Source organism: Rhinopithecus roxellana, chromosome 6 (genome assembly GCF_007565055.1).
Source record: "Rhinopithecus roxellana isolate Shanxi Qingling chromosome 6, ASM756505v1, whole genome shotgun sequence".
Lineage (NCBI taxonomy): Eukaryota > Metazoa > Chordata > Mammalia > Primates > Cercopithecidae > Rhinopithecus > Rhinopithecus roxellana.
This window is the reverse complement of record NC_044554.1, coordinates 154,966,908-154,978,370: the sequence shown is the minus strand read 5'-3', so window position 1 is coordinate 154,978,370 and position 11,463 is coordinate 154,966,908. Positions and strand designations below refer to the sequence as shown.

Genomic DNA, 11,463 nt, shown 5'->3' with positions numbered 1-11,463 from the left:
ATGGTGGTGTGTGCCTGTGATCCCAGATACTTGGGAGGCTGAGGCAGGAGAATCGCTTGAACCTGGAAAGTGGAGGTTTTAGTAAGCTGAGATCGCGCCGCTGCACTCCAGCCTGGGCAACAGAGCAAGACTCTGTCTCAAAAAATAAATAAATAAATAAAATAAAATAAATAAATAAATAAACAAACAGCTGCATGGGAGTGGGTGGGGCCTGCAGAGAATGTTTTGGCAGGTCAGGGATGCCTGGTGGGAGAAGCAGCAGGTCCGGTGGCCAAGCCGGTGCCAACTCCCATGCCCCCTTTAGATAAAGATGACGCCAACAGACTCGGGGAGAAGGTGATCCTGCAGGAGCAGGTGAAGAAGCTCTTCAACGAGAAATATGGTCAGTGCCTATGGTCGGGGTCAGCACACCAAGCCCTCCTCCCGGGGGAAGTGGGAGGCTCTCCCTCCCTCTGCAACCAGCCTCGCCTTCAGGACTCCCCAGCTGGCCTGCCTGCTCCCTGGGGACACGGCTGCTCTGCCCATGACCCACATTTTGTATATGTTGATTTCCTTTTTTTTAAACAGGGTCTCACTCTGTTGCCCAGGCTGGAGTACAGTGGTGCAATCTTCGCTCACTGCAGCTTCCACTTCCTGGGCTTAGGCGATCCTCCTGCCCCAGTCTCCCAAGTAGCTGGGACTACAAGTGTGCGCCACCACTCCCAGCTAATTTTTCTATTTTTAGTAGAGACAAGGTTTCACCATGTTGCCCAGACTGGTCTTGATCTCCTGGGCTCAAGCGATCCTTCCGCCTCAGCCTCCCAAAGTCCTGGGATTACAGGTGTGAGCCACCATGCCCAGCCTGTGTGTCTTGATTTTTAAACTCTCTAGGTATGATGGCTGCTGGGCTGGGGCAGACCAGACTCCAGCCCTTTCCCTGCCAGGCTTTGCCTTGGACAGGAGACATCTTTCCTCACTGTGACTTCCTGTGCCCTCTAGGTGAGGCCCTGGGCCTGAACCGACCGGTGCTGGTCCCTTATAAACCCATCTGGGACAATCCAGATGCCGTGGAGGTCACGGGCCTGCCTGATGACATCCCCTTCCAGAACTCCAACGCCTACGACATCCACCGGCTGGAGAAGATCCTGAAGGCCCGAGAGCACATTTGCGTGGTGATCATTAACCAGCTCCAGTGAGGGCCTGGCCTCTGGAACGGGGAACAGAGAGGGCGAGGCCATGGGGAGGGTGAAAGTCAAGGTCACGGTGGGTCAGCTGGGAACCAGACCCAGCTGTACTGTAATAGTTTCTGCCTCTTTCTCCTGAAACATACAGCTTCAACACTCATGGACATTTACTTATTTTTAAAGATTTTTCTTTTAGATATTAAATTTGTTCTCTGGGGAAGAAACAAAAACAAAACATGTTTTCATTAAATTTGACTTTTTCTGATTATACAATTCTGATTTTTAACATATGTAAATATAAATATGTATTTAAATATGAATGTTTAAATAAAATATGAATATTTATTTTTAAAAAATAATTGTAATTCCATAGTCTCAGTGATTACTTTTTTTTCTTTTTTTTTGAGACAAGGTCTTGCTCTGTCACCCAGGCTGGAGTGCAGTGGCACGATCTCAGTTCACTGCAACCTTCACCTCCTGGCTTCAACCGATTCTCATGCCTCAGCCTCCCAAGTAGCTGGGATTACAGGTGTGCACCACCATACCAGCTAATTTTTGTATTTTTGGGTAGAGATGCAGTTTCACCATATTGGCCAGGCTGGTCTCAAACTCCTGACCTGAAGTGATCTGCCTGTCTCAGCCTCCCAAAGTGCTGGGATTACAGGCGTGAGCCACTGCACCCAGCCTCTGTTATTACTATTATACCATATATCCTTACAGTCTTTTGGGTTTTGGTTTTTGTTTTGAGACAGGGTCTCACTCTTTTGCGCAGGCAGGCATACAGAGGTAGGATCGTGATCCACTGCAGCCTCAACAGGGTCTCACTGTGTTGCCCAGGCTGGTCTTGAACTCCTAAGCTCAAGTGATCCTCCCACCTCAGCCTCCCAAAGTGCTGGGGTTACAGGTGTGAACCACCACACCCAAACTGTGCGGCCCAGTCTTTTTTTTTAATACAATAGATGATTTTATTATTTTCAGAACAATACACAAAGCAACCTAGAAAATACAAAAAAAAATAGAAGAAAAGAACATAGCTGTAACTCTCCTACTGAAAGTCAACACTGTGATGCATTTCTTTATATTTTTAAATTATTATTTTATTAATATATTATTACTTTCTTTTTGAGATGGAGTCTCATTCTGTCTTGCAGGCCACCATATTGGTAAGGCAGGTCTCGAACCCCTGACCTCAGGTGATCCACCCACCTCGGCCTTGCAAAGTGCTAGGATTACAGGCGTGAGTCACCGCACCCAGCCACTTTTTATTTTATTTTATTTTATTTTATTTTGTATTGCACAGGCTAGTCTCGAACTCCTGGGCTCAGGCCATCCTCCCATGTCAGCCTTTCAAAGTGCTGGGATTATGGGGGTCAGCCACCACACCTGGCCTGTGGTGTATTTCTTTTTTCTTTTTTTTTTTTTTTAAGATGGAGTTCTGCTCTTATTACCCAGGCTGGAGTGCAATGGCACGATCTCGGCTCATTTGCAACCTCCACCTCCCAGGTTCAAGCAATTCTCCTGCCTCAGCCTCCCGAGTAGCTAGGATTACAAGCATGTGCCACCACACCTGGCTAATTTTTTTTTTTTTTTTTTTTTTTTTTTTTTGTATTTTTAATAGAGATGGGGTTTCACCATATTGGTAAGGCAGGTCTCGAACCCCTGACCTCCGGTGATCTGCCCTCCTCGGCCTCTCAAACTGCTGGGATTACAAGCTTGAGCCACAGCACCTGGCCTGCCTTCAATGTTATATTACATGTTTTGTTTCTTGAGATGAGGTCTTGCTCTGCCGCCCAGGCTGGAGTGCAGTGGCGTCATCTTGGTTCACTGCAACCTCCGCCTCCCAGATTCAAGCGATTCTCGTGCCTCAGCCTCCTAAATAGCTGGGATCACAGGTGCCCGCCACCACACCCAGCTAATTTTTGTATTTTTGTAGAGGCAGGGTTTCACCATGTTGGCCAGGCTGGTCTCGAACTCCTGACCTTAAGTGAGCCGCCTACTTCGGCCTCCCAAAGTGCTGGGATTACAAACATGAACCACCGTGCCTGGTCTACCTGTTTTTGTTTTGTTTTGTTTTGTTTTGTTTTGTTTTGTTTTGTTTTGTTTTGTTTTGTTTGAGACGGAGTCTCGCTCTGCCGCCCAGGCTGGAGTGCTGTGGCCGGATCTCAGCTCACTGCAAGCTCTGCCTCCCAGGTTCACGCCATTCTCCTGCCTCAGCCTCCCAAGTAGCTGGGACTACAGGTGCCCACCACCTCGCCCGGCTAATTTTTTGTATTTTTTAGTAGAGATGGGGTTTCACCGTGTTAGCCAGGATGGTCTCTATCTCCTGACCTCGTGATCCGCCCGTCTTGGCCTCCCAAAGTGCTGGGATTACAGGCTTGAGCCACCGCGCCCGGCCTACCTGTTTTTTTTAAATTAAGATAATATTTGCATGTGTCAAAAAAAACAAATTGTTCAAAATCAAAAAGTGGAGGTTTCCCTTTCTCCCACAGATAGTTCACCCCCTGAAGTAACAACTAGAAAATGCAGGAAAACGGCCAGCTGTGGTGGCTCACGCCTGTAATCCCAGCTATACGGGAGGCTAAGGCAGGACAATCACTTGAACCCGGGAGATGGAGGTGGCAGTGAACTGAGACCATGCCACAGCACACCAGCCTGGGCAACAGAGCGAGACTCCGTCTCAAAAATAATGATAATAATAATAATTAATTTTAAAAAGTTAGCCAGGCATGGTGGTATGCACCTGCATTCCCAGCTATTGGGAAGCTGAGGCAGGAGGATCAATTGATCCCAGGAGTTCGAGGCTGCAGTGAGCTAGGATGGCACCACTGAACTCCAGCCTGGGCAAAAGAGTGAGACTGTCTCAAAAATAATAATTAATAATAATGCTGTGATGACTATCCACTTGCATAAATCTGGGCACACATTTCTGATCACTTGGTCAGACAACATCCTCGCTTTATAGATGAGGACAGCAGACCCAGAGGAATGATTTGCTGGCACAGGCCCATCATCCAGGGCCTATATGGGGGATGCTCTGTCGGGACGGTGTGTTCTCCATTTTTATTTGTGTCTTACTGGGCAGCAGCAGCAGCACATCTCAGGGAGCAGGTGAGAAGGAGGGGAAAACAGCCAGATGCAATGGCTCATGCCTGTAATCCCAGCACTTTGGGAGGCAGAGACAGGAGGATCACCTGAGGCCAAGACCAGCCTGGCCAACATGGTGAAACCCCGTCTCTACTAAAAATACAAAACTTAGCTGGGCGTGGTGGCAGGCGCCTGTAGTCCCAGCTACTCGGGAGGCTGAGGCAGGAGAATGGCGTGAACCCAGGAGGTGGAGGCTGCCATGAGCCGAAATTGCACCACTGCACTTCGGCCTGGGCGACCAAGCGAGACTCCATCTCAAAAAAAAAAAAAGGAGGGGAAAACCTCATTTTCTAACTGCCACCTCGTTTCTTTCTTTTTCAGACCCTTTGCAGAAATCTGCAATGATGCCAAGGTGCCAGGTGAGTTGGAGGTGAAGAAGCCGCCCTTCTGCCCCGCGGGGACTAGAGACTGTTCCTTTTGAAAAAAGGTAGAGCTGGGCGCAGTGGCTCACACCTGTCATCCCAGCACTTTGGGAGGCCGAGGCAGGCAGATGACTTGAGGTCAGGAGTTCAAGACCAGCCTGAGCAACATGGTGAAACTCCGTCTCTACTAAAAATACAACAATTAGCTGGGCGTGGTCGTGGGCACCTGTAATCCCAGCTACTTGGGAGACTGAGGCAGGAGATTTGCATGAACCCAGGAGGCAGAGGTTGCAGTGAATTGAGATCGCGCCCCTGCACTCCAGCCTGAGCAACAGAGCGAGACCCTGTCTCTTAAAAAAAAATTTAATAAATTTCTTAAAGGCAGAGATAGATGTGGTCCAGGTGGGCATGCAATAGATGGCTGACCACCTTGAAAAATATATAGCCCCTCTCCACCCTGGTACCTCCCCAGGGAACCTGAGATCTCCATGAATGAGGCCAGGTATCCCCAAGAGGCCCCGGGAAACCTGCAGGTGCCCTGCAGAGGGGAGGCCCTGCTATAGCACCAATGAGTGTAGGAGGTCAGTTAGAAGGACAAGAGGCAGGCCGGGCCTCAGGGAGCATCATGGAGGCCTCCTGGGTAGCAGAGGGGTAGCATGTGACCGACAAGGGTGAGGCAGGCGGGCACTGCCTGAGACTGGCCGGACCCCCTCCGTTCTGCTGGCATTTGCAGGGTATACAGATCCTTTCATCAGGCACCTGGGGCCGCCTGGCATGATGGTTCTGATTAAGGTGGATGATGGGACTTGGGAGAAAGTACTCCCAGGTGACTATGATGTGCACCTGATTAAGAAACACTGATTCGGAGGCTCACACCTGTAATCCTAGCATGCTGGGAGGCCGAGGCAGGCAGATCACTTGAGATCAGGAGTTCGAGTCCAGACTGGCCAACATGGTGAAACCCCGTCTCAACTGAAAATAGAAAAATTAGGGCTGGACGCGGTGGCTCATGCATGTAATCCCAGCACTTTGGGAGGCCAAGGTGGGTGGATCACCTGAGGTCAGGAGTTTGAGACCAGCCTGGTCAACATGGCAAAACCCCATCTCTACTAAAAATACAAAAATTAGCCAGGTATGGTGGCACGTTCCTGTAGTCCCAGCTACTAGGGAGGCTGAGGCAGGAGGATCGTTTGAACCTGGGAGGCAGAGGTTGCAATGAGCCAAGATTGTGCCACTGCATTCTAGCCTGGGCAACAGAGCAAGACTCCATCTCGAAAAAAATCAAAAAAGAAAGAAAAAGAAAAATTGGCCTGGCATGGTGGTGCACGCCTGTAGTCCCAGCTACTTGGGAGTCTGAGGTGGGAGGATCACTTCAGCTCAGGAGGCAGAGGTCGCAGTGAGTCGAGATCACACCACTGTGTTCAGGCTGGGTGACAGAGCAAGACTGTCTCAAAAAGAAAAAGAAAAAGAAAAAGAAAAAGAAAAAGAAACTGATTGGCCGGGTGTGGTGGCTCACACCTCTAATCCCAGCAGTTTGGGAGGCCTAAATGGGAGGATTGCTTGAGTCCAGGAGTTTGAGACCAACCTGGGCAACATAGTGAGACCTTGTCTCTACAAAAAGTTTTTTTCTCCCATCCAAGTACTAACCAGGCCTTCTGAGATCAGGAAAGATCAGGCGTGTTCAGGGTGGTATGGCCATAGACCAAAAAGTTTTTTCTAAAATTTAGCAGGGCATGGTAGTAGGCACTTGTAGTCCCAGCTACACAGGAGGCTGAGGCCAGTGGATCACTTGAGCCCAAGAGTTTAAGGCTGCAGTGAGCTATGATTATGCCACTGTACTCCTGCCTGGATGACAGAATGAGACCCCATCTCTTTTTTTCCTTTTTTTTTTTTTCCAAGACAGAGTCTTACTCTGTCACCCAGGTTGGAGTGCAGTGGCATGATCTTGCTCACTGCAACCTCTGCCTCCTGGGTTCAAGCAATTCTCCTGCCTCAGCTTCCCAAGTAGCTGGGATTATAGGCTCCTGTCACCACACCCAGCTATTTTTTGTATTTTTAGTAGAGATGGGGTTTCCCCATGTTGACCAGGCTGGTCTCAAACTCCTGACCTCATGATCCGCCCACCTCGGTCCCCCAAAGTGCTGGGATCCCAGGTGTGAGCCACTGCTCCCAGCCTTTTTTTTTTCCAGACAGAGTCTCGCTCTGTCACTCAGGCTGTAGTCAATCTTGCAATCTTGGCTCACTGCAACCTCCACCTCCTGAGTTCAAGCGATTCTCATGCCTTAGCCTCCCCAGTAGCTGGGACTTCAGGCATGCACCACCACATCCAGCTAACTTTCTGTATTTTTAGTAGAGGCGAGGTTTCACCATGTTGTCCAGGCTGGTCTCAAACTCCTGACCTCAAGTGATCCTCCCACCCCAGCATCCCAGAGTGCTGGGATTACAGGCGGGAGTCACTGTGCCTGGTTGAGACTCCATCTCCTAAGAAATAAAAAAGAAGAAGAAAGAAAAAATCCCGACCTAATCTTACCCCGCCTCGTTGTACAGCTGGGAAGCTGGGAGCAGAGATGCCCAGGGACTTGCCCAGGCCACATAGTGAGTCAGATGCTGTGTAGACCCTGCTGTCAGGACCACCCATCTGAACCATAGACCACCGTGGGTCACAGGGCCCAGTATGGCTGCTCAGCTGGGATAGTGATAGGATTCAGCAAGGCCATGCCACAACCTGGCCTGAGACCCAAGGCCCTGACTCCTGTCAGGACCAGGTTCACCTGGAACTCCAGAGCCTGGGTGGCACAACCCAGCTAGAAGCCACCTCCTTCCATCAAGAGCTGATCACAAGCCTGGGCCATATAGTGAGACCCCACCGCCCCATTGTCTCTGCAAAAAGTTAAAAATTAGCCAGGCGTGGCAGTGCATACCTGTTGTCCCAGCTACTCAAAAGGATGAGTCAGGAGGAGTGCTTGAGGCTGGAAGGTGGAGGCTGCAGTGAGCTATGATTGCACCACTGCGCTCCAGCCTGGGAGACAGAGTGAGATCCTGTTTCCAAAAAAAAAGAGCCAGTTACAAGGGTCAGGCATGGCACTGAACACACGGATCTGGAGGCAACTTGGTTTGCTCTCAGGTCAAAGGCAGAGATGAGGCCGGGCGCGGTGGCTCACGCCTGTAATCCCAACACTTTGGGAGGCTGAGGCAGGGAGGCAGGTGGATCACCAGAGGTCAGGAGTTCAAGACCAGCCTGGCCAACATGGTGAAACCCTGTCTCTACAAAAAAAAAATTAGCCGGGGGTGGTGGTGGGCACCTGTAATCCCAGACACTCAGGAGACTGAGGCAGGAGTAAACCCAGGAAGCAGAGGTTGCAATGAGCCAAGATGGCACTACTATACTCCAGCCTGGGGAACAGAGCCAGGCTCTGTCTCAAAAAAAAAAAAAAAAAAAAAAAAAACATGGCAGAGACACAGAAGGCCACATGAAGGTCTCAGGAGGATTTGGGACAGATGCCCAGAGGGTGGATACTGTCACCCACATCCACCACTCCCGCCAATGTGGCCATCTCTCATGGTGACTCAAGGATGGCCACAGCCCATGGACCAGTCTGAGACAGAGGGTGGGGCAGCCTCTGACTTCTTTTTCATGTGGAATCTCCCACAAAATTCCCTCTGACTCAGAGCCTGGGCTTCTCCTGCCTCCAGGATCTTCTCTTTCCCAGGGTCTCTATGCCACATCACAGACCCCCACTTTCTGACTTTCCTCCACCAGTTGAAGAGACATTTGCCCCATGGACCCCGCCTGCCCTTACTCTGTGTCATTAAGACCCTTCTGGTGGGCTGAGTACAGTGGCTCATGCCTGTAATTCCAGCACTTTGGGAGGCTGAAGCAGGAGAATTCTTTGAGCCCAGGAGTTCAAGACCAGACTGGGCAACATAGAGAGACCTCGTCTCGACAGAAAATTAGCCAGGCAGGATGGTGTGCACCTGTAGTCCCAGTTACTCGGGAGGCTGAGGCAGGAGGATCACTTGAGCTTGGGAGATAGAGGTTGCAGTGAGTTAAGACCACACCACTGCACTCCAGCATGGGTGACAGAGTGAGAACCTTGTCTCAAAAAGACAATAAAAGCCCTTCTTTATTGGGCTGGGAGAGGTTTCCATGCAGTAACCCATCCAATCAGGACATGCCAGCTCAGAGTTTTACATCTTCACCTCAAGTGAATCAGCAACCGCAGAACACCTGCCGACCCCTGCTCCGTGCTGGGCTAGGTGCTGGGTTCTTTTATGCATGCGGTGTTTTCTGAGTCTCACCTCACACTGGTTTCCCCATTTGACTCAGAGAGGTTTATCAGTTTTCCCAAATTCACACAGTGATAATAGTAAGTGGCCACAGTGAAATTTGAACTTAGGACTTCTGATACCAAACCAGAGTTTCTTTCACTGGGGCACTGCCTGTCTACTTGGACCTGTGAACTCTCCACTCAGGGCCACCATACATCAGTGATAACCATAGCAATACAATTTTTTTGTATTTTAATAGAGACAGGGTTTCACCATGTTGCCCAAGCTGGTCTCAAACTCCTGACCTCAGTCAATCCACCCACCTTGGTCTCCCAACATGCTGGGATTACCAGTGTGAGCCACTGCACCCAGTCCCAGGTCCTCTTTATACCCTCCCTGGATCACCTAGCCTGCAGGCCCAGCCTCCCCAGAACTCCCAGAGCCTCTCCCGGGGCCCCACATCCCCTGCCAGCCTTAAAGAGCCCAGGAAAGAATGCGGCCTCTGGAGTCACACAGACTTGGCCTTGGAGAAAGTCCTTTAACAGCCCTGCCCCTTCGGGTGCTCATGAGTGAAATGTGAATAGAATTTTGGAGGGTTGCTGGGAGGATCCCAGGAGACAATGTGCAAAGCATTTAGCACAGTGCCCAGCACCCAGAAAATACTCAGAAACTGAGAATCTGATTAATATTGTTGCCATGACTCAGGCACGATGGTTCATGGCTACAATCTCAGCATCTGGGGAGGCTGAGGCAGGAGGATGGCTTGAGGTTGGGAATTTGAGACCAGCCTGGGCAACATAATGATACAAAAATACAAAGAGTTAGCCAGGCATGGTGGTGCACACCTATAGTCCCAGCTACTCGGGAGCCTGAGGTGGGAAGATTGCTTGAGCCCAGTACTTGGAGGCTGCAGTGAGTTACAATTGCGCCACTGTACTCCAGCCTGGACAACAGAGTAAGACCCTAAAAAACAATATAGGCCAGGTTCGATGGCTCATGCCTATAATCCCAGCACTTTGGGAGGCTGAGGTGGATGGATCACTTGAGGTCAGGAGTTCAAGACCTGCCTGCCCAACATGGTGAAACCCCATCTCTACTAAAATACAAAAAAATTAGCCAGGCATGGTGGCAGATGCCTGTAATCCCAGCTACTCGGGAGGCTAAGGCAGTAGAATCGCTTGAACCCAGGAGGTGGAGGTTGCAGCGAGCCAAGATCGCACCACTGCACTCCAGGCTGGGTGACAGAGCAGGACTCCATCTCAAAACAAAACAAAACAACAACAACAACAACAACAACAACAAACAGAAAGAGAGAGGACCTAGGGCCTGAGGGGTGAGCTTGCTGGGGAGGAGAAGGGACACCTGGGAATGAGGATACAGTGTTAACAAAGGCAGGCAGGCCAGCAAGAGCAGGAGGCCGGGGAGAGTGGGCCCTCGGGCTTGTTTTGGGAAGGAGGCTGGACAGGTGGGCTCTGGACAGGTGGGCCCTGACCCCCAGGGGATCAGGAGCCTGAAATCCTGAAAGGGGGACTTGAAAACTTAAGACAGAACACTTTTCCAGAGAGCTCAGGAGGCTGAGACAGAAAAGCCTCAGCTTCCAGCGTCAACAGGCTTTTCCCCTCCTTCCAGCCAAAGACAGCAGCATTCCCAAGCGCAAGAGAAAGCGGGTCTCTGAAGGAAATTCCATCTCCTCTTCCTCCTTGTCTTCCTCTTCCTCATCCTCTAACCTGGATTCAGTGGCATCAGCCAATCAGATCTCACTCGTGGTAAAGTTCACAGATTTGGACTCCAGCCCTCGTCTCTGTGACCCTCCCGGCTTGGTCGGGCAGGGCCGTCTACTCTGGGATGTGGGCCCAGGGGATGGGGAGGCACTTTGAGGGGGGACCTTCCAGCCTTGAGGGTTATAGATGCATCCACCCGTCTCACCCAAGAGGTAGCCCATCCTTCTCACGGGGTACTCACAGGCACTCAGGCAGGAATTCACATCCCCGCTGGGCAGATGGGCCAGCCGAGGTCCAGGCAGGGACCTGCCCATGTCCTTCAGCCGTGCCAGAGCTGGAGACATGAAAAGAAATGTCACTAGCCAGGCGCGGTGGCTCACACCTGTAATCCCAGCACTTTGGGAGGCCAAGGTGGGTGGATTGCCTGAGGTCAGGAGTTTGAGACCAGCCTGGCCAACACGGTGAAACCCCATCTCTACTAAAAATACAAAAATTATCCCAGCATGGTAGTGCACGCCTGTAATCCCAGCTACTAGGGAGGTTGAGGCAGGAGAATCGCTTGAACCTGCGAGGCGGAGGTAGTGGTGAGCCAAGATCATGCCATTGCACTCCAGCCTGGGCATCAAGAGCAAAACTCCATCTCAAAACAAATTAATTAATTAATTAAATTTAATTTAAAAAAGAAAAAAGCCTGGGCATGGTGGCTCACACCTCTAATCCCAGCACTTTGAGAGGCCAAGGCAGGTGAATCACCTGAAGTCAGGAGTTTGAGACCAGCCTGACCAACATGGAGAAACCCCATCT

The 11,463-nt window shown here is 50.6% G+C and overlaps 1 long non-coding RNA gene across 1 annotated transcript; it reads left to right on the top strand.

Annotated features, from left to right (window-relative positions):
• The first annotated feature begins 1,004 nt into the window (after window positions 1-1,004).
• Window positions 1,005-10,781, top strand: LOC104676264. Its single transcript, XR_749883.2, has 3 exons — window positions 1,005-1,171; window positions 4,629-4,666; window positions 10,568-10,781. It is a non-coding gene; the product is annotated as an uncharacterized LOC104676264 (long non-coding RNA).
• Window positions 10,782-11,463: the final 682 nt, after the last annotated feature.